The following is a 10,061-nucleotide window of genomic DNA, read 5'->3' as shown; positions in this document are numbered from 1 at the left end:
TTTCCCCCCCCCCCCTTTTTTTTTTTTTTAATGTCAGAGGTTGCATGTGTATTCAAGAAAGAGAGAGAGGAGAGATGGAGAGAGAACTCCACTAAAGGGTTTGGTCACACCAAAATTAGAAAATTAGAATTTTCTTCTAATTCTCAATCCTGTCAGATCCTTGGGACATGTATGCTTGCTGTTTCCTAGACACCAAGGCCGGAACTTGAACCTTGGTTGGCTATGTGAGATCTAGCTTCCTCTACACAGTGTTTAACCATTGCACCCTTGTGCTGACTTAGGTTTCGTCTCAATGGTTCATCTTTTTCTTACCTCAGTCTTCTCTCTATTCCCCATCTTTTGTTGACCATGGACACTGAGTACAATAGAAAAATTAGATACTTTCATCACCATGAATTTTCTAGAGCATGCCTCGAAGTGCCAACTTGTTTAGCACTTGCCAGAGTCTCAGCCAGTTTACTACGGACAATGGCAACCCTGAAACCTCCTCCAATTCTAAAGGTTATTGTTTAAAGTTTTGGACTTGCCTTAAGTCATTCCTGTGTCTTCTGCTGGGTGAAAATCACATAGTTATTTTTAACTCAGTAATCTAGAGTTAAAGCACTTAAACATAACAAAATGCTACTAAGTTATCTGCACCCCCCCCTTGTCTATTTATTTATTTATTTATGTTTTTGCTATAGGGTGTATGCACTTGCTAGAGAGAGACAGTGAGAGGGGAAGTGAGAAATCACCCCTCAGGAGGGATGGCCTTGCTGCAATTCCTTCCCCTCCATTCTCCTCTTGGTATTTTGGTCATACATGCACATGTACCTGGCATGATTTTCAAACTATTGGGTCTGGGACATGAGTTTCAAGCTGCCAGGTCTGGGACTCGAACCATGGTTTTCTATGTGAAAGTCTAGCACCTTAACCACCACAGCACCTGCTGGACCTGCAAATTTGTCAAAAAAATTTTTCTTAAGAATCATCATTAATATTTAATACGCCTTTGAGAGATGACATTTCCCATTTGATAGATGGAACATTTGGGACCTAGAGTTAAACAGGCATTTGTATGGTGGCATGTAAAGATGGACAAAATAATTAACATACATTCACAATAATGATGATAATATCCACCACTCAAGTTATTGGTACATTGCTAAGTGTTATGTAAATGCTTTACAATGTTACCTTGTTTAATTTTTATTGTCCAAAATTTACAAATGAAACTGAAACTTAAAGAGGTTGTGCAAGGGCTTGAAGGCATTCCACTGGTTTGTAGTATACTGGGGCCCAAACCTAGGCCTATCTAATGTGAGAGCCCTGTCTCTGACACATGGCACTGAGCTGCCCCTGGTTGCACAAGATGCCCCAGCCATGAGTCACATCTTAAGGAACAGTTTATCAACCTTGTCTTAGAGATATGAATTCAACAACAACAGCAGAGATTCCTATTTATTGTAATGCATCCACTCTACAATGCCATTCTTCATCCCGTCTGAAACATTCCCATCTATTCAAGTATTCCCCATTGACACAGATTTCTCTAACAGCTCTCCTTTACCTCTCTAGCTCTTACTTAATTCACCTCTTACTGTTTTTTAGTACATTTACTCTCCAACCCTCTCATCTGACCTTAAAGTGTCTTCAACATCAGTTAGGAATAACCTGTGAATAAGAGAAAGGCCACCAGACGGTTGTTTGAATGAGTATCACTAAAAGTATGGAGGCAGGCAGTTGCTTGAACTGGCTGGGAAATGCAATAATGTCATCCAGACATCCATGCTTCACTCTGCACTGCACATAGGATTTTTGAGCCACACGTTTGAGCTTCACGATTACAAGATGACTTCACCAAGCTGGCCATCACATTCACATTCACGGCAGGAAGGAGAAGTGTACCAATGAGTCCTCCTTGCACCTTGTTTCTTTTGTAAGGAAAAGGAAACTGCCCAAATGCTTCTAGCAGACGTTATATCTCGTTACCCAAGACTGAATAATGTGGCCACCTTCTGCTTCCAGTGAGGCTGAGAAAGCAAACACCTGACTTCTCCTGCACTGGTAGTGGGAGGTGGGCAGGGAGAGAGATGGAGTGGCTGCTGGGCAGCCAGCCAGTAGTGTGCCACTCTGTCATGGAAGGATCTTTCAGCTCTTTTCCTTTAATGCTTTGTCACCCCCAAACAGAATCTTCATTGTGTCTCTCTCCACTCTCATTATCTCACAGAGTTCTGAGGCACATTGTCGATATTACATATTATGTGTTATATATTATATTACACATTATATCTATAAAATTGAATTCATTAGGTATAAAATGCACACACTAGAAGTATAAGGAGTGAGGTTTTTCTTGACACTTTGATAAAATTTTGACTGAGACACAAAAAGAGAAATGAAAACTTTGAGAAATTTTATCAAGATTTGATTATATTTTACCACTGTGGAAAAAGAAAAAAAAAAAAGTATACAACACATGAAGCAAGCAGGAGGTTGCTGAGCCCACCACTTTTGTTTTGGCTACCTTTTCTAACCACTTCCATGACAGCTGACCCCTGCACAGAGGCTAACCAGGAAAAGGGACAGGAAGTCAAGCATACGTTTGCTTTTTATTGACAAAACTGATTAAAGTTCTGCCAGGGTGGAAATTTAAAACTAATGGATAAAGTTGCCACAGTTACTGCCTCTGTTTATAGCAAATACCAAGAAAGTTGACCACACCACCACTGGCATAATGTTCCTACGACTTTTCTGAGCCTTACCGATCCATACTCACTGCTCTTTTTAAGTATCTGTGACACTTCCTTAACTTCTAACTCCTATAATCTGCACTCATCCCTACCCACCCTCACACTTCAGAATGGCCTTTGGAAAAGCACATTTTGGAGTCATAAGTTCAGAGAACAGGAAGAAATGCTGGGCTGGGAGACAACCTGAATTGTAGCCATAGTCTTTACCTTATCTAGAAATAGTTCCAATTTACAGCAATATTCTCAGAATAAGTCTAATGACACATGTAGGAAAGCTTCCAGAATGGCCTCTAAGACTGCCCCTAATGGCTCTTTACTCCTGGTGTTCATGTTCCTATGCAGACCCTTCTACGGGGCTGACATATGGAACCAAGGGAAGGCCTGCTCTGAGGGAAGCCCATTGCAAGTCATGAGAACGCTGAAGCAGCCCTACAGGGAGGCCTGCATGGTAACTAAGGCCACCTGCCAAAAACCAGTATCAACTTACCAGCCATGTGAATAGTCCATCTTAGAAGCAGATCCTCCAGCCATAGTTAAGCCTTAAGATGACTGTAATCCTGGGAACCAGCAGTTAGCGTAATGGCTATATCGCTGGATTCCCACGTAGTCGACCGCGGTTCGTGTCCCGGACCCGGTGGCTTAAAACTCACGCCAGGCGCGTGTGCGTGCGTGCCCAAGATCCCGAGAGGAGAAGGGAGGAGAAGGGATTGCGGCGCGACCATCCCCCCTGGGGGGCGATTTCTCGCTTTCTGTCTCTATGTCTCTCTCTGTCTGTCTGGCGAGCGCACGCACCCTACAGTGAAAATCTCTCCAAAAAAAAAAAAAAAAATAAAGATGACTGTAATCCTGGGAACCAGCAGTTAGCGTAATGGCTATATCGCTGGATTCCCACGTAGTCGACCGCGGTTCGTGTCCCGGACCCGGTGGCTTAAAACTCACGCCAGGCGCGTGTGCGTGCGTGCCCAAGATCCCGAGAGGAGAAGGGAGGAGAAGGGATTGCGGCGCGACCATCCCCCCTGGGGGGCGATTTCTCGCTTTCTGTCTCTATGTCTCTCTCTGTCTGTCTGGCGAGCGCACGCACCCTACAGTGAAAATCTCTCCAAAAAAAAAAAAAAAAATAAAGATGACTGTAATCCTGACAACCACCTTGACTGCAGCCATATGGAGTCCCTGAATCTGAACCACTTAGCTAAACTATTCCAAATTTCCTGACCTGAACCTGAAACCATAGGAGGTAATATTAATAGTTATTTTAATTTTAAGGTTTATTTATTTATTTCTTCCATGAATAAGAGAAAAGAAAGTCAACACCCCCAATAGAGTCTCAATAGTGAGATCCACACCCAACCTCAGCCAGCCCCAGATCATGGGCATGTGTGTGCCAGAGTATTCAGGGAAGTTCCTAGACATCAACCCAGAACCCTTCTATGTGGGTCAACCTCGCAAAGCATCACATTTTACCACTGCACCACCATCAGGCCCCTGCAGTTATTTTAAGCCACTAATATGCTCATTATCGCATTATTTATTTCTCAGCTGATCCTCATAGCCACCGTATGTGAAAAGGAAAGAACGAGTTTGTCACTCAGATTCAGAGAGAGAGGATGCAGCATGGCTAATTACATTACTAATATGCACTAGGGCCTGCGAAGGTTCTTGGCTACATCTAATTTATAATTTGGGATACTTTTCAATGTGGCCCTCTGCTTCACAAGTGAGACACAAGGAAAATGACAACAAAGTGTTCATTTCCTTTTTGACCTCAGAGTAATGGGGTCACTGGCTGTACTACTAGGCTGAACTGAATTCAAGCTGACATCGGAGGATATCTCTTGCGTCTCACTGGGATAGAGATATTCCCCTTATTGCCATGGCCACCCCACCTTCAGCTCAGAGCCATGTTCTCTGATTTGGGTGGGAAACATACACGCAATTTTTCCAAACTAAAATTATTTTCTTCCTTCCTCTTTAAATCTTAGTCTTCCTTCAATCACTTTGTTTCTCTTCAAAGAGGGATTTGAAGACAATGATTCTAAATGCTTAGTCTTAGTGCACATTTTATTTTTGGTTTGTCACTCTTGCATAGTTCAAATGCTTTCTAGCTAAATAGAGTGAAGTTTTGGAGAGAAAGAAACACTTATGATTTCTCCTCCATTGTCTCCCCATCAGTTTCCTTCCACACTACCTCCACTTCCAGAAGATGAAACACAACTCAGTCAATAAATTGGACTCACACTATAAAACCTTGGTTAGAGGGATGCTCCTCAGGCTTTGGAAATATAACGTGTTCAATGCAGCACAGACTTAATCAAGGAGAGAAGAAACACAGATGTGATACTTTAAGTAACCTCTGTCCGCAAGACAATAAAACAGGAATTGTGTTGGGCATATGAATAATAACATTACCATCTTAATAACATTTCAGCCACTTTCCAGAAATTGAGAGCTGTCATTGTGGTAGAATATGTCCAGCCCATGCCTTCTGGGCTACAGCAAGTCAAAACTCCACCAGTCTACAGCTCCAACAGGCAGACTTACTTCCATATTTATAAACACAGAAAGATAACACACATCAAAGAACAAATGCAACTTGTTAAACTTGTTATGATCAAAAGACAAAAAAAAAAGTGGGGGGACCAGGACTGACTCTGTGGTCTGGTAGTTAAAGCAGTCATATCCCACATGGCTACTATGTAGTTCAAGTCCTAGACCCACCAGCTCGAGAAACACAGGTGCATGTGCATGAATACACACAGTCCTGAAAGGAGGGAGACCTTTCCCATGGGCGATGCTTTTTCCCTTTCCCTCTCCCTCTTTCTCTGTCTTGTTGTGCCTCTCTGGTGAATATATATGCCCTCAGGCTGGCCAGTGGCATGGTGGTTGAGGCAGCTGGATCCCACATGGCCAGCTGTATGATTCAAGACCTAGACCCAACAGATTGAGAAACACACCAGGTGCGTGTATGTGTCCAAATTCCCGAAAGGAGAATTGAGGAGAAGGGGTTGTGGCATGGCCATCCCCTCCAGGGGTTATGCTTTCTCATTCTCTCTCTCTCTCTCTCTCTCTCTCTCTCTCTCTGGTGAGTGCATGCACTCTATGACAATTTTTTTTTAAACAAAAAATGACAATTGTTAGTTAGGACATAGAGAAAGGGGAACTCTTGGTGCAAACTGTTGGTAAAAATGTAAATTATTGTAGCCACTATGGGAATGGAGTTTGCTCCATTAGGCCAGCCACAGTGGTGCAGCAGTAATGCAACACAGTGATGCTGAGGCCATATGAGAAGGTCATGGAGTCATGCCCTGCCCTCTCTCTGAACACACCAGTCACACACTTGCCTATGTTCCTGGCTGGCAAAAACTGAGAAAGGATCATGCCATGAAAACCCTGCTGGGGGCACCCCCTCCCTTTCTTTTTATTTATCTATCACTCAGAAGGAATACACAAATAGACTTACAAAGAAACTAAAAATAAAACTACCATATGATTCTGCAATCCCATTACTGGGTATATGCCCCAAAGAAAGGGAATCAGTGTGTTGAAGAGATAACTGTACTCCCATGGTTGCTGCTGCACTATTCACAATAGCTAAGAAATGGAATCAGCCTAAGTGTTCATGAGAGGAGGAACAGATAAAGAAAATGTGGTATATGACTGGAAAGGTCTTCAAAAAGTTCAAGGAAAAGACATATTATGAACAACTATGCATGGATTTTAATTGTTTTTGCACCAAAATAAATTTGTACTTTTTTATAGATTCCTGCCAAAGGGCACATGTGCTCACCGGAGAGAGAGAGACAAAGAGAAAAAGTGAGAAATCACTGCCTGCGAGGATGGCCACACTGCAGTCCCTTCTTCTCCATTATCCTCTCTGCATATTAGGCATGCATACACATACACCTTGTATGATTTTCAAGCGACGAAGTCTGGAAATCGAACCACCATCAGCCATAAAGGAGTACAACACCCTAACCACAATGCCACCTGTTGACCCCTAAATTTGTACTTTAATTCCATTCTGTTCAAACTTTTTTTTTTTTTTTTTTTGGAGAGGTTTATTGCCATAGGGCGCATGCGCTCGCCAGCCAGACAGAGAGACACAAAGCGAGAAATCACCCCCCGGGGGGATGGCCACACCACAATCCCTTCTCCTCCATTCTCCTCTCGGGATCTTGGGCATGCACACACATGACCGGCGTGAGTTTTAAGCCACCAGGTCCAGGACTCGAACCACGGTCGACTACATGGGAGTTCAGTGACATAGCTATTACACTAACTGCTGGTCCCTGTCCAAACATTTTTAAGTCTCCTCATCTATTGGGTTGTCAGAAAAGTCAAGGCTTTTTGGGGCCAGCTTTCTGTCTCTCTCTGTCTGGCGAGCGCACTCGCCCTATGGCAAAAACCTCTCCAAAAAAAAAGAGAAAAACAAAAAAGTCAAGGCTTTTTTTTTTTAAATGTTTTTCTATGCAAAGATGTATCATGACTTCTTACAACACAACATATACAATGAAATATTATTCAATCATAAAGTAGCATGAAATCCTGTCATTTTCTGGAGGACATTATGCTAAGTGACATAATTCAGGCATTGAAAGATAAATGCCACATGCTCTCACATATATGTAGAAGCTAATAAAATATATTTCTAAAAAAATAGAGAATAAAAAAATAGAGAATAGAATAGCAACTACCAGAGGCTGGAAAGGAATGGGGGAGGAGGGAATATATAGAAAGAGGCTGGTTAAGAGGTGCAAAATTACAGTTAGAGGAATAAGTTCTAGATTTCTATAGCACAGTAGGGTGATTCTAGATAGCAAAAATTTATTGTATATATCAAAATAGCTAGTAGAAGGAATCTTTTTTAAAAATTATTATATTTATATGCAGTTTCTTCCACTATAAAGTGAGTACAATAACAACATGTTTCATGAAGTGTTAGGAGGATTAATCGATAGAGAAAATAAATGTGAAGAGCTTAGCACAGTGCCTGACACGAAGAAAATACCCAGGAAATGTTATCATTGACAGGAAAAAAAATATACAGAGACAGTAAATATTCACCATTAAGCAAATCACTCAGATTTCCATCACACAGAAGTGGAGCACTCAGGAAAAACTGTGCTGGCCGTGTGATATTAACTGACAGTTGGATCAGGGTAAGGGGTGAAGAATGAAGGAGGATGTGGAAGCCATGATAGGTAGGAGGAGGGAGATGGGCAAAGGAAGAACGGGAAGAAGAAAACATGGTACATTAACTCTCATAAGCAGCTGAAAAGCAGCCTTTATCTTTCCAACGACTCAGAGAAAGCAGTCCTAGTCACTTTGAGGAAAAAAGAAGGGGTGAAGGGAACACAGACTGTATGATCGGTGAAACTTGTGTGTTACCTACCAATTGCCAGGGCTTCCTTCAAAGCCAGTGCAGGGCCGGAGCGTTCTCAACCATAGATTAACCTCACCTTCTTCCACACGGCTTGCATACCACTTCCAGGACTTCCCTGTCCACTGCTGAGCCACATCCCAGGCACGTCTACTTTCTCCTACCTCAGTAGCATTTTCTTCCAGAAGGACAGCTAAAGCAAGCAAGCCTGAATAGAGGACTTTTTGTTGAAAAGCCCAAGGGACATTTGTGAGTGGTGACCAGGTCTTAGCACCAACTTTCTATGTAACTCTGGGTAGGCAAGTTGGCCTCAGATACCATATTCATAAAAGTTAAAAAACATCATACTCTCTCCCTGCTGTTACCCAAGGGAGGGAGAATGGATGAGTGCATTGTTGAAAGAAATTACTTCTAGGTAACAAGTGTTAGTAAAATGTAAGCCATCAGTGATTCATCTGGGGCTCTCAGAGAGGGTCAAGAGAGAGGGAGAGGAAGGAAGAAAAGAAGAGAAAGCAGAAAAATGCTACATACAGTAACCCTTCATGTAAGTGTACTTTATTCCCGCCCTCTCCAGCCTCAGGAGAAATAAGGCATTGGATTTCTGCTCCCAAGAAAGTCACCCAAAGCATAAAGGATCCTGAAGGATTTAGAGGGGCACTGTGTTGGTTCTGCCCAATTTACTTTCTGCACATTCTTGCTCTCAAGACAATCTCTCCACTTGACTAAAAGCAACACTTTTTAGGGTGGTCAAAGAGTTTTGAACATGTGAGTTCAATTGTTTGCTTGGAGGACCAGCCAGCTCAGAGGACTAGATAAGCTGTTAAGGAAAGTGTGGCTTGCTCTGAAAGAACTAGTGCTTCCTCAGAATTCCCTTTGCTCTCTAATGTTCTACTGCAGTGGTTCTCAAAGTGTGGTTCCCAGGTAGAATTTGTAAGATTATCAAGTTCTTGGACTCTGCTGAGATCTACCAAGTCAGAAACTCTGGGGTAGGACCCAGAAATCTGTTATAACAAGCCCTCCAGATGATCCTGATACTTAGCCAGAGTTTGTGAACTAGTGCTCTGTCTGAAAGATCAGGGTCCTTCTGAAAGACCACCTGAAAGGACCAGTGATTCTCAAACTTCAATGTGTATACTGAGATCTTGTTTATCTTCAGAATTTGATTCTGAAAGTCTAGGTGGGACCTGAGACCTGACAGGCCTATCAACCTTCCAGGCATTGCTTCTTCCCTGGTCTCAGACAACATTTTGAGTAACAAGGCTCCATAGGATTCTCATAATAATTCACATGCAACTTGTCTGGGGAGATTTTTTACAATTGGGCTGGGGTTTCATCCTAGCATTGTTTTTTGTTGTTGTTGCTGTTCTTTTATTTAAAGTTTATTTATTCCATGAATGAAAGGGAGCCACCTTCACGAGCAGGGTCTTAACACCACAGTCTACTCCCAGTCTCAGCCAGTTCAGATCACAGGGACAGACATGCACACTCTGCAAGTTCAGGGAAGCACCACATGTGAACCCTGGACATTTCCTACGCAGGCTCAGTTGTATTTACCACTGCACCACCACCTGGCCCCAGAGTAATGGTTTTGTTTTGTTTTGATTTGATTTTAATTTCCAGATAGTTCTAAGAGTGAATTTCTACCTACACTTTCAACTTTATTGCATTCAGTTTAAAATGCTTTGATTTCTCTGTGTTTTATATCCAGTCAAGAATATATGATTTTTTTTTTTTTTTTGCTATAGGGTGTGTGCGCTCACCAGAAAGATAGAGAGAGATAGAGAGACAGAAAGTGAGAAATCATACCCCAGAGGGGATGGCCACGCCGCAATCCCTTCTCCTCCATCCTCCTCTCGGGATCTTGGGCACGCACACACACGCGCCCAGCGTGAGTTTAAGCCACCGGGTCCGGGACTCGAACCATGGCCGACTACGTGGGAGTCCAGCGACAT

The sequence above is a fragment of the Tupaia chinensis genome, unplaced genomic scaffold, assembly GCF_000334495.1.
Source record: "Tupaia chinensis unplaced genomic scaffold, TupChi_1.0 Scaffold147123_1, whole genome shotgun sequence".
Lineage (NCBI taxonomy): Eukaryota > Metazoa > Chordata > Mammalia > Scandentia > Tupaiidae > Tupaia > Tupaia belangeri.
The sequence above is the reverse complement of the archived record's forward strand: the minus strand, read 5'-3'. Positions refer to the sequence as shown.